Source organism: Pipra filicauda, unplaced genomic scaffold (genome assembly GCF_003945595.2).
Source record: "Pipra filicauda isolate LSUMZ 115617 unplaced genomic scaffold, ASM394559v2 scaffold56_size3634133_pilon, whole genome shotgun sequence".
NCBI classification, from domain to species: Eukaryota; Metazoa; Chordata; class Aves; order Passeriformes; family Pipridae; genus Pipra; species Pipra filicauda.
The window spans coordinates 2,017,089-2,033,729 of record NW_024104720.1 but is presented as its reverse complement, the minus strand read 5'-3'; the positions used below and the strand labels follow the sequence as shown (position 1 = coordinate 2,033,729).

At 34.9% G+C, this 16,641-nt stretch overlaps 1 long non-coding RNA gene across 2 annotated transcripts in view; it reads right to left on the bottom strand.

The window, feature by feature from the left end:
• Positions 1-240: 240 nt before the first annotated feature.
• The window catches only part of LOC120324521, a 104,210-nt gene continuing 87,809 nt past the window's right edge, over positions 241-16,641 (bottom strand). The window contains exons 5-6 of one of the 2 annotated variants that reach the window (XR_005565896.1): positions 16,065-16,102; positions 241-3,394 (exon numbers count right to left, since the gene is read on the bottom strand). This is a non-coding gene — a long non-coding RNA (uncharacterized LOC120324521). The remainder of the gene's footprint in view (positions 3,395-16,064; positions 16,103-16,641) is intronic. The other variant, XR_005565895.1, reaches the window with a different exon arrangement.

Sequence of the window (16,641 nt, the reverse complement as noted above, 5' to 3'; positions counted from 1 at the left end):
CTGCATGGCACCTGTTTTGGTTTTGTTTATTTTTTTTGCCTTTGAGTCCAATCAAAGTGCTTCTTTTATCATTTTTTTTAAAGATATTAAAGAAACAAACTTGAGGTAAACTATCATAAACCTTCAGGATGAAATAAACTGCAACTACAATATGCTCTATTTTTCATAGGGCTTATAAAATTAGCTTAAAAAATAAACCTTTTTAGTAAAGATAGTAACAGGTACAGCTTGAAAACCAAACTTATGCAGGAAAACCAGAAGTGACATGACAAAGGGCTGGTATAATGTCCAAGATACTGATTTTTATTGTATTTGATGTCTGTTCAGACGTGTTTGACATGTCTGTTTCCACATCTCTTCCCCTCTAATAACAGCTGTACTCTGATGAGATATAACACTTTCAATTTCCAGCCTTTTTTTTATTCTTCTCGCCAAAGTGAAAAAAATTCTCACACCATTAAAGTAGCCATACTATCCACTTGAACTGAGACTCCAAATTTCAGTTTTGATGGAAACTTCTAACAAAGTAATTAATGCTAAAGTAAACAGTTATCAAGAATGTCTGTGTGTAAGAGGAATGCTCCCAATTCACCCTTTTATTTACTTTACACTCGTATCTACTTAACCTTCTTTAACCTACCCATCTATCAAGAAACCATACAGCTATTCATGATGACTAGGCTTTTGTTGAATAGAATATTTTAAGCTCGAGAAAAATGAAATTTATATAACTAGCATTATGTCCTCATAAAATTTACAACTCAGTGAATGATGACACAGGTTTAACTGATGAACTGTTGTAAGAATCTGTTGTCAATTAAGAGTGTTATTGCTTAAGTAAAATTCCCGGTCATGCTGTCAAAACTTTCCAAATTGATTACTTGAACCAATTAAATCTTTCTGCACATTATCCTGCTATGAAAAATTATTTGGATAAAGAATTTAAAAAGGATTTCCTAATGTTGCTTTCCATGAAGGAAAAAGACTGTAGTAAAGGGAAGAATCAAATAAAATTCAATGAAGTCTTGAAAAACTTAGTATTTTCTTTCAGGTTGTATGATATTAAGAAAGTTTTGGTTGGCTGGCTGGTTGGTGTGAGAGGCTGCCCATTGAGGATTTGATACAGTCAAAATGCAAAATAAAGCCAGTTTACTTCATTTTGCATGGAGCTTTTAAAGCTGGGGTCTAGGGAATATGTTTTATTAGCTTATAACCACCTGTCATTTCAAACCATACAAACTATTCTCTAGAAAAAGCAATTAAACCATAAGTTCTCTGAGGATCATTATAAGAAATTAATTACAAACAACAAGGGAAGGGAAGTCGATATAGAGAAATATTATTTATATTAAAAATCAAACTCACCTTATTTACAATTCTTAAAACTGAAATTCTTTCAGATTTTACAGTTGTGACAGAAGCAGATATTATTTTGATTCTGAAATTATTCTACACACTACACAGGTACATTTATAGACATGCTTTTGTGACTTGAAAGAAAGTGGTTATATATTTCCAGTTGTTTTTCATTTCTGTTGGCCTTTTACTTTGAAACAAGACAGGTCAAACAGAAAAATGATGAATAATTCAAAATGCTGAAAGCAGAAGACAGTGAAAAGCCTAGAAAGGTCTGTTCCAGACAATTCAGGGTATTAGCTGTTTCTTCTCTTTTGGTAATCTGCAATGTTTTCTTGGAAAGAAGGCAAGAGCTTATGTCCCCTCCCATTCTAGGGTGACAGTTACAAAAGCATGACTTGATGAAAAAAAACCCTGTGAAGATATTTATGCTGATATTTTCCTGTTAATCTAGATTAACAAGCAAAGATGAAGAACATTTTACATTAATACAGTAATGTGGTGAGATATCCAAATAACCCCAAATAACTAACTCAGCTGTTTTACACGGTTTGCTGTTTTGAGTTTACAAAAATAATTTTATCCTTAGATGGTTTTGTTAGTGTATTTGCTGAAATGCTTAAGTCTTATAGCAAAGCATCCATTTCTAAGTAAATTTAAGGCATCACCCTAGTCATTTTTTTTTAATTAGAGGAATTGCTTAGCTTGTTAGAATTCAATACAGTGTTTGAATAGACATATGAAAGGAAGTGAATCAGATGTCAATAAAACAATCTTCTCAGGACCATCATGAATATGCACATTTAAGCTAATCACTTAATGTTCTCTTATGCTTAGTTCTTTACATTTATAAAGATGAAACAGGATTCACATTACACTTAAATGCTCTCCTACTCTTCAGATTCAGAGTCAGATTTGGTTTGTTCCCTCCAACTCTGAAAATGCCTAATAAAACTGTCTTCTAGCACATTTCATTATTTTCAAGCTACATCATTTCAGCTAATACTTTGTTTCAGTGAACATGGTGATGATAGGTCATGCCATAGTTTAAATAAATTTCTTCCCTTATTTACAATTCCCAGCCTAGCCTTAGCTGTTAGGCATACATGTGGCACTTGTAAACAGAGGCAGAGCAATTTGGTGAATATCAATCAGTCTTACCAGGTTGGATTTCCCCACTCCTATCAATAAGTTTAGTCCTTCAGGCATGACAAGTCACATCAAGGGGGTTTGTATAGTGCTTAAGCTCCTTAGGTCATTTTAGATTCTTTCTACTAGATCATCTTTTGACGTGTGCCTAGGGATAGCTTCTTTCCCTCACATCCTGCTATTCAAGTGAGTAGGTTCACATCCAGCTTCTCTCCATACTGTCCTTAGAGGGATACTGGGTTGCATGTTTGGAGGAGGCCTAACATCTAGCATGTCTTAAAGTGGTGGAGATGACAGACAAATAGATCTTTATGGTCCCTGTGGCAAGTAGGTCAGCCTTGTCTTGACAAAATATGCTGGACTCCTATAATTACAGAATTCTTTGTCTCATCAAAAGCCATGTCACCATTAGCTCAGTAAGATAATGTGTACAGGAAAAGCAGACATCCCAGGATGAAAGTTTCAAAAATTCCCATCTAAGTGCTTGAGGTTGAGGCAAAACAACCAGAGGTGAGAAACTGTTACGTTGCAGGACAGAACACAAAAGTTGAAAGTAAAGTAACAGAAATTGCAATTAAAAATTAAGATGAAAACAATACTCTATAATTTTTTTTTTAATAAAATGATGACTTTTATCAAACTGCACTGTATGCAAGTAAACAGTCACTTTTATCAAGCAGCATGCCTGAGCAAAAAGAAACAGTAGTGTGCCAGTAAAACTCCAATCTTTCTTCTGTGCTCCATGCAGTTCTGTCCCATGGCAAAATTCTATTTGTTTACTGTGCTTCCATGGATAGGAAATTTGTAGAAGGGTATTAACATAAAAAACTAAAAACTGTCATTTATGTGCTTGCAGCTTCACAAAAACACAGCATATACGTTTAGTAACCTGTAGCAAAAAAAAGAGAGAAAAAAAAGAGAGGACTAAATATGAAGGATCAAAATTAGCATAAGATAATGTTTATCAATTATATTACACACCCATTAACCTAAATAATAATAAAAATTAAACCAATACTGTTTAATGACAATAAACTTAAGTTTCTCTACTGAATAAGAAAATACACTAGATTTAAACCTTCCAGTAGTATCCCATTTCCTTCAAGACCAAAGACAAATTTTTAAAAAGTCAGCTGCATGTCATTTTTATACATCTATAATTTTAAAAGATCACTTAGAGAGTCAAGTGGAGAGAAGAAGGGTAAGTTTTTCAAAACTATATGAAAACTGCACTTGATAGCAATATCCCTCTTTGGTTGCATACTGGATAGTGGTCAGCATGAAAAATATGGGCAAGTGCCCTTCAATCTCTATATAGTCAGCATTAGTAAACTGGGAATAAGAGGACTTAAAAAACATGGGACTGAGCAATGACCATTACACCAGCAGCGGTATATTAGGACATTCTGTATGGAAGGGCAATGTAATTTGTGTGAACTGCCTGACCATGTAACTTTAACTAGTATTTCAATAATTTCCATTCTAAAATTACACTGTGTGCATAGGAATTCTGTCAGTTATGTCTGACAGTAAAAACAGAAGTTAACCTGTTCAGGTTCTATCTGTTAAAAATCCGTGAAAAATTTTGCAAATAGAATTTTTGCAGAATATTTTCAAATAGAATTTTCTAATTTGAGTGTTACTAAAGCATATACCATGATTCCTTCCTGTAATTATAAAGACACATAAAGATAAATAAAACTGAAAAACTATCAGCATATCATTTTGCCATAGCTTTGTGACTAAAAAGTGTATAATTTTTTATTCTGTTAAACAATAAAAATAATTTTAAGTGGATTTATTTCATTTTGTTTAGATCCTTAAAATGCACATGTGTAGGTAGGTGTGTTTGCATGCCCACACGCATATATGCATGTGTGTGTGAGAATATATTTACAAAGGAAAAAATTCTTCTTCTAATATAATAGATTTTCTTAATTATCCTTTTCAACAGAAGTTAAGGCGTATTTCAGGATTTTTGAACTGTACTGGATTAATCTGGAAGTCAAATTCTTAGTACTGTCTGCATACAGGAAACCGTGTTTCACACTGTGAGCAAAATAAAAAAAAAAAAAAAAAGAAGAAAGACAACTGCTAGCTCTGATCAGCTGTGCCATATTTTCCAAAAGCCCATGAACCAGAACAGTGGGTTAAAAGGAAGTTGACCTGACACATCCAGGTAGACTGATAAACTGAGCTGAAAACATTTCATCTTGCAGCTGATGCTAGGTGAAGCATATATGACAAATTGTAATGGCTGCAGGGTAATGGATCACCTGTAAGGGCTCAGCATTCACTCACTAACTTGCTCATGCTCTCTCTCCTGCTTTCTCCCACACGCAGCAAGAAATTTTCCCTTCACAAATCTTAGGGCTGCAGGGAAAAATCACAACTCTGGCAAGTCGTTCAGCACCGCCTACAAAGCAAGAGCCTTTGCACTCACACCTTTACAGCAGGACAGGCTGTGCACTCAGAGTCACAGTTGATCTCCCATAAATTCTCACTTTAGGACAATGCCTGCCTGGCTGGCAGTGCTGCAGTACCTGCAGTGTTTTTAGGCCCAAGAAACTGTTTCTACCGATATGCCATCATCAGCTTTCACTACTTATCATAGAAGAAGACCTATTTCCCTATAAATAAAGGAGTCCTAAAGAAAGCTATGTATTCCTAAAATATTGTGTTGTTTGATTAGCCCATGCCACGAGAACTACACTCAGCTGGGGTTCCAGCTCATACAATTTAGCATATAAACACGTAAACCAGACAACAATATAAATAGCACACTCTCTTGTTTCTGGCTCACTGTCTGCCAAACTACCTCCTTCACAACCTCACAACTCAATGCAAGCTGTTGAGTCTGCCAGAAGAATGTCTGACGTGGGGCACCAGCCGCATAAAAGAACATCATATACATGCAACTCAGAAATACCAGATAGGGCTTGCTTAGAGGTCCCCAAACTCTCTGTCATTCTCACTTTAAATTTAGATCTGACCTCCACCTCTTGTTATACCTAAGAACACAACGTGAATGCTGCAATTTGCTGGATTTCTGCATAAGGGAAAGTACAGGTTTTCTGCACCCAAACTTACAAAATATATAGCAATTTAGTTAAACTGGGGTAGTTTAATATGTAGACATGACAATTAAAGTTCTCTGGCTTGTTCTACACAATCATTTTCTTATGGTGCTATTTTAGAATAATAGATGCATGTGAAATCAAGGTAAGCTAAGATTAAGAACAGTAACAGTAACCACACAAAAGTTTGCCTATTTTTTTCTGAGTTAAGAAAGTAAAAATATGTAGAGAAAAAAAAAAAGTTTAAAATATTCACATTCTTCTGAATGAGCAATCTTCAACATCTGTATTTTCTGGTTTCCATTCTCTTAACAACCTTGCTCCAGGTTTGCATGGAAGTTGTCCATGAAAACATTTAAACATTTCTCAGAAAAAATGGCTTACAAACTAAGTATTTTCTTTTATTTGTAAAAGCAGCTCCCTTACACATAACCTAAAGATCTCACATAGATGTTCAAATACATTCCAGGAATATTCTCCATTTTCCCTCCTCCTCACTTGCTTTCTAGATCTTGATTCTAAGTGGCTATTGTGTGGATTATATTTTACCTCTTATTTCATCTAAACAAGAGCCGAACAAATATATTTTCTATTTATAAAACATCACGGACTAAATTCACTTTGTTGTAAGTTGCAAATGAGGTCTTTTGTGGATTTGATACATTGAATGCAGTGTTAGTCACCATGAAACTAAACGACATAGCAGACATCCACTGCTGACTTTGCCTACCTAGAAGCTTTTAATGTGACACAACACATGCCTTGCCTCTCAGTTCTACCTATTCCGAAAATCTATCAAAATTAGTGGCATTACTGTGCTATAAAAGTGGTTTCAGTGAGACAAAATTATTTCAACAAATTGTTGAATAAATTATAGTGAATAAGTAATGAAGAAAATTATTTTTCCAACAAAATGATTTTGTACCAGCTGAAAATGAATGCACAGTAGCAACTGGGGATTCAGAAGAGAGATTCAGGTTATCACTCAATGCGACTAGCCTTTTTGTCATGTCATACAGCCAAGCTGAAAGAAGATCTACTTTTCCACTTCTGGTCTTTTCATATTATATATTGAAAATTTCCACATTAATTGCATCTGAAAAGAAAGGAAGAAGGGAAACCCATCCAAGACAGAGTCAATGACAAAACATATTTTCAATATTTAGGTTTATTTCAATTTGGACACTGTTGGACTTCAACTCATAGTGAACCTTCAGTCTAGGTAGTCAAATCTAACATAAGTAGGAGGAAATTACATTGATATTTTAATAATTAAAATAACATAATTGAAATAAACCAAAATATGTAGGTCAGATTTTGGTAACCAGAAGATTAACAAAAACCCCAAAAATTATTGGCTGTGGTTTAAGATTAGGTTGATGCTGATTAACCAGACTTGGCACTAAAAAGACTATTTTACTTTACTTTGGACCTTAAGAGTGTGTAGACAGTCCATATCAACCTCTGCAGAATTTGAAATGACAGTGAAGAGCTGAAATGCTTATCTTGGCTAACTGCTAACCACTGGCAGTGTCATCACGAGCATCTCTGTGTACCGGTCTGGCTCAAAGTAATGCATTGTGTTGCAAAGGTTTCCATCCTTTGATTTTGAGAAAGAGAATAGCCACCCTTACTCAGACATTGTGCTGTTCTCTGTGGGGTGTAAGGTATTGATACTCCTGTCAGACTGCTTGCAGGACCTGAGTACAGGAAGGGAGAAGGCAACAGTAGCCTTGTGGTATTGTGTAGAGCAGTACTGTAGACTCCAGGAAGACTGGCAGCATGACTTTTTTTAAGATAAGAAAGCTTTTGCTGTGAAAAACAGCACGAGGATGCTTTAATCAATTTCTATGTCAAATTATTACTGCTTGGTGGAAGCAAGGTTGTAGCTGAAATATTTTGTTAAAATATTTACATGTTTTGTCAGCATACAGATTTTCTGATGTCTGTCCTAGGTGTTTCCTTCTTATTCTGTCAGTCTTCTTTATATCCTTTCTTGCTTGTTCTAACTTTCCTTCTTTTAAAGTCATCTTCATAATTTTTCACTGAATCCCTTTCTTCTTCCTATTAACTGATCAATGTGTTGGTTTTTTAGATGGTGATGAAAGGTAATGTCATTTCTATAATTCCAGTTTACTATGTGATATTGTGGTCAGTTGACCTTGGCTGGCTGCCAGGTGCCCATCAAGCAGGTCTCTCACACTGTGTCCTTAGCAGGACAGGAGGAGGAAGTATGATGAAAAACTTGTGCGTTAAGGACAGGGAGATCACTCACCAGTTCCACCATCACAGGAAAACAGACTCAACTCGGGGAAGAATAATTTCACTTATTGCCAACTGATAACAGAGCAGGATAGTGAGAAATAAGAACAAAACTAAAACCATCTGCACTCCATTCCCTCTCTGCTTCCCTCCTAACTCTTCAGCCTCCCTCCTTTCCAGCCCCAAGAAGTGCAGAGTAGATGCAGAATGGGGGTTGTGGTCAGACCATAACACTTCATGTCTACTGCTTCTTCTCACATTGTTCCCCCAAACCAGCATGTGGTCTCTCCCATGGGATACATTTCTTCACAGACTTCTCCAATGTGGGCCCTTCCCACAGGCTGCAGTTCTTCAAGAACTGCTCCAGTGTGGATTCTTTCCATGGAGTCCTTTAGTCATAGATTGCTCCTGTGTGGACTCTCCTCCACGGGCCATGGTTCCTGCATAAACCTTCCACGAGCTGCAGCTTCCTTCAGGGCTTATTGATATGCTCTGGTGTGGGGTTCTTCACAGGCTGTAGTGTCAATTAACTGCTCTGGTGTGGTCATTGCTGCAGGTGGCAGGGTCACAATATGCTTCACCATGGCCTTCTCCAGGGGCTGCAGGGGAGTATTATTTTGCAGATGACACTGAGTTGGGTGGGAGTGATGGTCTGTTGGAGTGTTGGAAGGCTCTACAGGTGAACTATTTTTAGTAGCTAAGTGAAGATATTCACCATTTTACAAAGAAAGAAAAAAGAAAGCATAAATACTAACGAGCTCTGGAATTGATCTCAGCATAACTAGGATATCTATAAATTAAAACAATAGTGTTTCCCACCGAAAATATGTTTTCAATCACTCTATATAGGCTGAAATCAAATGCAGACAGAAGGTTGGGGCAGAACTAAAAATTTGCTTAATGACAAGCCTTAGCTTACTGTGCCAAATGAGTTGTCTAAATATGTTCTTGTTTGAGTCAATGAAATAGCAAAGATAATGACTCTGTGAAAACTCAGAGGAATTTGCCTGTTTTGTGTTAGTACAAGCAGGAGTTTCTCCTAAATGGAGAACTTGGTCTCAAGAAATAGAATTGTTTTCTAGAATGAAGCATAATATAGTAAGACCGTAGACTCAATAAAATTAAACATTTTCTTTTTGTCTTCACTAAGAATTCTGTGCTGATGTTTGCAACGGATATGTAATTCTATCAATATTAGGATACAAAATAGCAGTTACTTTTCTGGAACTGTCATTTTTGGCACCTTTGGCAACTAGAACTGCTAAGGGTTATTAGCACTGGTAAAATGAGTAGAACAAAGAAAGATTAAAAATATCCTTGAGTAGAAAACAGACAGATAAGCTGAAAACTCGGACCTCAGAGCTTACACTTTTTCACATTAAAGGCATCAGTAAAACTTCCTTTGTCTTTAACAGTAGCCAAATAAGGTTTACGTTTTCTGGTCAATCAAACAACTTGTTCATACAACAAAGTGCTAAAGAAATGGCAAAAGTACTCATTTCTTATTGAAGTACTAATTGGAAGAAATTTCAAGGACCAGGGATAAAATGAACATCCCTCATTGAAAAAGATGTTCCAGCTCACTGGAGCCCTTATTATTGCATTAATCAAGCAAATAATTCAGAGAAAATCTAAGGAGGAAATGTGATTTATTACACATAATTCCTAGAATTATGTGTAGAAGGAAATACTAAAACAGAAGCAGAAAATCTACAGGTAAGTTGCAGTGGATATAGTGGAAGTAGGAGCAATCACCAAACTTTTATCAGAGGGTTATTTGAAATCAGGATTAACACTCTTCATATCGCAGTCACACCACATGCACATGACATTTCATATGTGCTGTTGGCAGTTAGATAACCTCAGAAGTGGTAGTTGAAGAGCCCATCTATGTTTAGGTTTTCTCACACAGTATGCACTGAAATTGAGATTCCTGCAGTATGTGGTTGCTCTGTCTCACTTTCTCAGAGAAAAACTGGATAGCCAGCATCACAGAACATGATTATTCTGTCAGATACACCTGATATGCTTTCATTTTCCCCCCAAAATAAAAACTAAAAATCAACAGTAATGTCTTCAGCACCAGTAGGCAGCTAATTCAATAGTCCCAAAGTCCAACTAAACACATGTTCCTCATTAATGGAATAAATCTATGAAGACCAATAAAAATGGTGTTGAAGACCTAGCTCTTCTCACATATCCAACATATGCTTCTTGTACAAAACTCAGGTGACTAAAGATGGAAGTTCTTGGTTTTGTCATAGCTTTTTCTGTGTCATTAATCCTAGAAAATGGCGTATTATCAGTTTGATACTCTGTAGCTACTCTATAGTCTAGTCACTGGTTAAAAAAATTTGAAGCGCTTTCCAAAGCATGATCAGCAGACATCAGTAGTGTTTCTTCCTAAAATTTTAATTTTTTTTTCCCTGTAGTTAATGGACTGTGATGTATCCAGAAATGTTGATTACAAGCATCTTTTATTGTGATGCAAAAAATAAACTAGAACAAATCTGCAGGACAGAATTATTGTTTCACAGCCTAACACAATGAGAGTTGTTTCATGTCAGTTTGTGTGGTTTGTGGGAATCTTTATTCTTTTTTATTATTATTGCTATTATACACAGGTTTTGATTTTTTTTTTTTTTAATGCCACCTTCACTTTTACTGCCATAAAGGAGGAAATAGCAAAATACCCAGAGAAACATCACATTTATCATTAGGACAAAAATGTTAGAAGATGTCTTTATGTGTCCATAAAAGAAAGCAAACTGGATACCAAACAGTACCTGACCTTGTGGCACAACTAAAAACTTAACTTTAGCATGAGATTGCTACCTAATATTCTTAAATTGATTGCTGTCCATATAAAGTGGGACAAGTATGAAATATTAAAGGAGCTAGGTATGCCTATAGGTCAGGCTCTTCCACCTCACTTAAATGTTGCCAACTAAAGAATAAATGTCAGTAACATAATTCCTATTTTTTGCCATATAGATTGAGTTCCAAATTATATTGAAGGCTGTGGAGGGAAAAAAAAAAGAAAAAGGAGAAAAATTAAAAAAAAAAAGGAGGGTCTCTTTTCACTGAAGGGGGGCAAAAAGTAGTTATAGAGGAGTAACAGGATGGACTTAAAATTATTACTTGTAGTACTAATCATCAATACTCAATTACTGCTGGTAAAAATTGCCTATGGGGTGTTCAAAAGTGGAATTATGAGAAGAGTGTAAAGTCTGTACCCTACTGCTGTCAGAATGCCTTTGTTCAGTTCATATGCAATGGATATCTTCTAGTGGAATTGTTTAGAAGGCATAGATGACAAGAAAAAGAAATTTGGATGAAATGTACATAGATTCATACAAACACAAGAAATAATATAAATTGGTTTTGGATGTTAAAAATCTGAAAGTTGAAAATACTAGAATAAATTTCAATCCAACAAAACTCTATGTGCCTATTGATTTAGGCACAGGCCTATCCACAGATATTAGGCCTTACTCTGAAAAGTAATATAACATGTTCTCATCTTCTCTGTCCTATTAAGTGGGAACTTGCATGCCTATATGCTAAGATGCAGTTTATATAATAGTAATATTTTTAAAAATTAAACTTTAATTGTTCAGCAAGTTTAAATCATTGTGCAAATTGCAATGAAAAAAGGGATTGATAAAAAATAAATCTGAATCTAAAAAATTGAAATGATCTGTTTTTTTTCTTCCTCATTAGCTGTGTGCTAGAAGCAACTGTCTGCAACTTTCCCCTAGAAAATGAAATTAAATTAAGAAAATGAAAATTATGTCTTTCCAGTTTAACTTCACCTTCTGAGAAATTTGATGAAATTTTACTTCTTTTGGAATGCTAAAACAAATGTCTAGTTGCAGACTGTGATCTGAAATACAGTACTTCCTATACTTCTTTGGGCAGAAGTGTAGAGAGTGATAAATATGGAGTAATAATACATAAGCAAAGGAGGAGAGCAGAAAGCAAGCTATAAACAACAGTCCCAGGAGGAAATATGAGCAAAAACTGTTTGACATTCTTGAGAACTTTCCAAAAACATGGTGTAAGTTATATTGTGTGTTTTTTATCAAAATTCTGTTATAATTGCAGTTGAGTCACCTTTCTTATTTTCTGCTCACTTAAAGAGAGACTTTATAAGATGGATTATTACTATTTCAGTTCATGCTTGGTTTTCAAATGTATAGTATTTTCAGGTCTACAGAGCAGGCACTTGAAGTACGGAAAGAATACTTGTTTTCTGCACTATATGGTAGAAATATTCATATGGTGGAAACCTTGGGATCAGTAAAGTTGCAGTTTTATTTCATATTAGATGACAATAACACTCATTTTTGTGTATAGTATTACAAAAAAAAAGAGACATTCAGATACTACAAGGCTATTGGTCATTCAGTAACATATAGGAAGGTGCAATGAATTCTCTTTATGTTTTCTGTGTAAACATGCACTCCAAAATCATTAACAATATGAGCGACAAACTGAAGCTTGCCACATCTGCAAGCATGCAAGCAAGCATGCAGATGATGGCTGCGCAGCAATCATCTTCATTTACAAAAGAAATTTGTCTCCTGTGAGTTATTTCAGTGTGGCTGAGTGCACCCAGATGTAAACTGAGTACATTTTAATTAATGCACCAACGTGTTAACAACCAAATCTCAAGTGAATCAGAGATCTAAATTGAATAGGTGTCTGGTTTCTGATACTGTTGAAATAATCAGTGTGCAAAAGATCAGCAGAAGCAAAAGGAAGTTACAAGGAATAATGAGGAAGTTACATCCTTGACCTTCATTTAAATAGCTGAAGTTGGGATGCCATTGTAAGCATCCCTGGTTGGGTTACCAGCTGATGTAAATCAAAGTGACTCCACTGATTTCAAGTGCAATAGATCTGTTTACATTATCTGACATCCTCATTGACATAATCCAAAACTGCAGAGTGACTAAATCTGACACACAATCTAGTATCACAAATCAGGGACTTAGCATAATGCTATGGTCCCTTCAAAATCAGTGTCCAAATCCCAGTTGAAATTAGTAAGTATAGACTTTCACCTTCAGTCTTTAATTGAATCGTTATCATGAGAACTACCAAGGCCAAACTTGAACTCTTTCTATAGTTTTACAATTTAGACTTTCAAACATCTCATTAGACCTGCCTACACCCAGGCACAGATATCCACATGAAAGATTCAGATGCCTAGATAGAGGTGTACTGAGCAATTTTCCCCTTGTTAATTAAAAAAAAAAAAAAAAGGCATTTTCTCCTCTGTAAGCCTACTTTTGAATTTTAAGAAACTAAATTAATTAGCTAATTCAGTATGAACTCCACTCATTTCATCTTAATCTGTTTCCCCATTAAGTTAGGCTGAAGTGTCATGAAATCTATCTGCCATATTGACAAATAGGCATCGCACCATTTTAGCGGGTCTGTTTTAAAACTCACCTGAATTGATGCAATTGTGAAATTGAACTAAATTGATCAATCCCAAAGAGTGGTGTAGAGACACCTATGCCAATGTGAAATCACTATGAGTGGGACATATCTGTTAACTTTAGACAACTACTGTATAGACTTTCACATCTCAGCTAGTTATCTAGACTCTCTCTGTAGTCAGTAAAGAGAGGCACTTCAAGGCCATGACTCATTTGGCTAATTTTAGATGACTGCTGTAGGAGAAGAACTGTGCCCTAGAAGCCTTTCTTTCACACCATCAGTTATGAAGACAATCCATGTAATAGCTCAAATACAGATGAATGCTTAGTTGGCATCAAAATGTAAGCATAAATTAGACTGTGATTTTACTGGCTTTATTATGTTGAGCTGTGCTTTTCAGTATGTATTGTAGACATTCCTTTCTGAGTAATGTTTAGTTTGACTGAGATTAACAAAATTAGACCACATGAGACCAGGTGAACATACCCAACATGATCCCAAGTCAGACTCTGTTTAGGTATACCTAAGCAATTTAGAGAACAAAGAACATGCATTTCTGTAAATATAGCTGGATAAAAGATGCTGTTTTATTTGCTTTCTGAGATACTATTTAAATTGAAACTTCTACTTTACATGTATATATAAATACTTGTATAAGCATTTTGTGGTAGTGTCCACAAAATTGTGGTTGACAACTACCTTAAAACATATTATAGGGAATGAACAGAAGTGCAAAGTATTTTAGAACAAAAACTAAATTGGGCCCTGGTCTTTATTTTTACCCCTGCAAAATGAAATAGCCAAAACCATCTCAAATACAGAGTCAACTGAAAAAGAAATAATTACCTGTAACCTTTGTTCTTTCTCTTTTGTGGTTCACATCACAAAACTGCTGCTATAAGGCTTCTGAGTAAGAAAGAAAAACCTTCAAAATTATTCCTACACTTTTAAGCATTAAAGCAAAAGACAATAAAAGCAATTCAGAACCTGGAAGTGCCATGTTTCGTCCTACAGTACCCCAGTAGCTCAATTAAGACTATATCAGATCAGTTGTTTGCTTACGACTGCTCGGATTTATGATCATCTAAGTGGTCAGATCCTAATCAAACAGTAATGATATCTAAGGGTAAGGGTAGAAATAAAACAGTCCTTTTTGTTATCTGATTTAAATACCATTTGGAATATTTTTATTTGTTGCTGAAAAACTCATAAGTAAGATCAGAAAAGAAAGAACTCTATCAACTGTCAGCATGAATTGAGAAGGCAGCACCATGGCACTAGATTCACCGTGGCCCATGACAATTATAGAAAAGACAGACTAAAACATAAACGTACGTTCCTCTGAAGAAGTAGTTTTCTCCTGGTTTTGAGACTAAAACTTACTTTTGTGTTTAGAATCAGATTACATGCTCTGTGTCAAATTCTACGTCATGTAGGCAGACTTATTTGCTGTATGTTGGAGAACACTGAAAGTGAAAGAATTTCTTTTGAGAATTTGGACCATCTTGAAGAGAGACTTTGCTATCTGTACATTGGAGACAGAGCTGGATGGCTTGAATTAGGTTCTAATCATATAATTAATCCTGAAGCTCCAACTGATTTGTGGTCTCTTTTACTACATACTCCTCAGCTCAGCAAAACACAAATAATTTGGTTTTATTTTAATCTTTCTGTGAAGACTTTTCAAATGTGAAAGGCCAATATTAATGCCATTCATAATTCTATAAATGAGATAATCCACACATTTGCATGATATGAACATTAAACAATAGGGATTTTTTCTGTCCTTAACTTTTCAAATGCTTTGCTTTCTATTTTCAATGTCAACAATGGTTAAATGATGGTGTAGGCTCTCTGGAACTACCAGATAATAAGGTACAAACTGTATTTATTTATTTATTATTTTTTGTTAATTTCTTCAGATCATGTGCAACACATAAAAGTGTGCCAACAATCACTCCTTGGTAAAGAATGACATAAATTATGGAGATTTTCTATAGAAAATAACAACAACAAAACCAGCAGATGATAGATCTAGCTGGATGACTTTACCTGCCTCATTCCAGAAAGATACGTGTACAATACTCTACTATGCATAGTGGAAGAACAGGCAAGAAGCATTCTCTTTGTAAATATTATATTGGGAAGGCAGATTTAGTTTTAATTTTGAATGACAAGTCAAGAATGTTGTTTAATGCAAATCCTTTCCAAAAGAGAACATACAAGACATGATTTATTATTCATCATTCATTTTCTGTACTTCATTATATATATCTGCTATAGGGATTTTATGCCATTGTTTGGTCTAAAAAGATGAGAAATATAAATGTACTTTTAGGGATGAACTCAATCTTTATAAAAGCCATGCTATTCTATTGCCATAGAACCTCCCATTTTACTATGCCCAAGTGATTAGAATACTTCACACTTTATTTACAAGAGCACAGATTAAAACCAGTAACGTAATTGTTCAGTAAGCTACTGAAAAAGGAAAAAATATTTTTCCTGTCTTCTGGGAATGATTTAATTTTAAGTTCAAGGATGTGCAGATCCTAGCATGATGTGGTCCTAATTTAGTACTAGCACTCTAGAGTTCTTCAATAATACCAATAAATTGCTGGTCCAACATCATTTGGTAGAGAGAAAATTATTTTATTTCTCAAAAAAGGAGCAAAACTTGTTACCTAGTAGTAAAAGAGAAAGAAAAATCTAATTCTCAGCACCATTTTTTGACCTCAGAATAGTTGTGTCTCAGGTATCAGAACTTACCATGCACATAATTCACAAGGGCTTGTACAGTATCAATTCTATTTAAAAAAAAAAAAAACCACAAAAAACAAGAAAAGAAAGAAAATAAAAAAGCCATCTAGAGGTAATTCTAATTATAACATTTTGTACTGAAAATGACAATTTTACTACAATTCCCAGAATTCAGGATCTAGAATGTGCCTGTGCTTGTCCAATAAGCACAAAACTTTACATTTTTATGGTCCATACTAAGTCTACTTTCTTTTTGTTTTACACATAGCACACTCCATTTGATAGACTTTGGAAAGAAAAACAAACTATTATGAATACACCCAACAAAATAAAAGAAGGCAGAGCACAGTCAAAACAGTCTACTATTCTTTCTGAATCCGAGATTAGTAGGGGAAAAAAAATACCTGAGACAAATGAATCAGTTTTCATCACTCTTTAGTTACATGGGTAATCTGAAAAAGTGAATTAGTTTTTCATGTGATCCCTTGAAATATTTTTGCATGGACAAGGTAATAGAAAATGTAGTTTTGAAAGAGTGCTTTTATGTGCTTTTTGTTTTTCTTAGACAATCATTTGAATATTAATT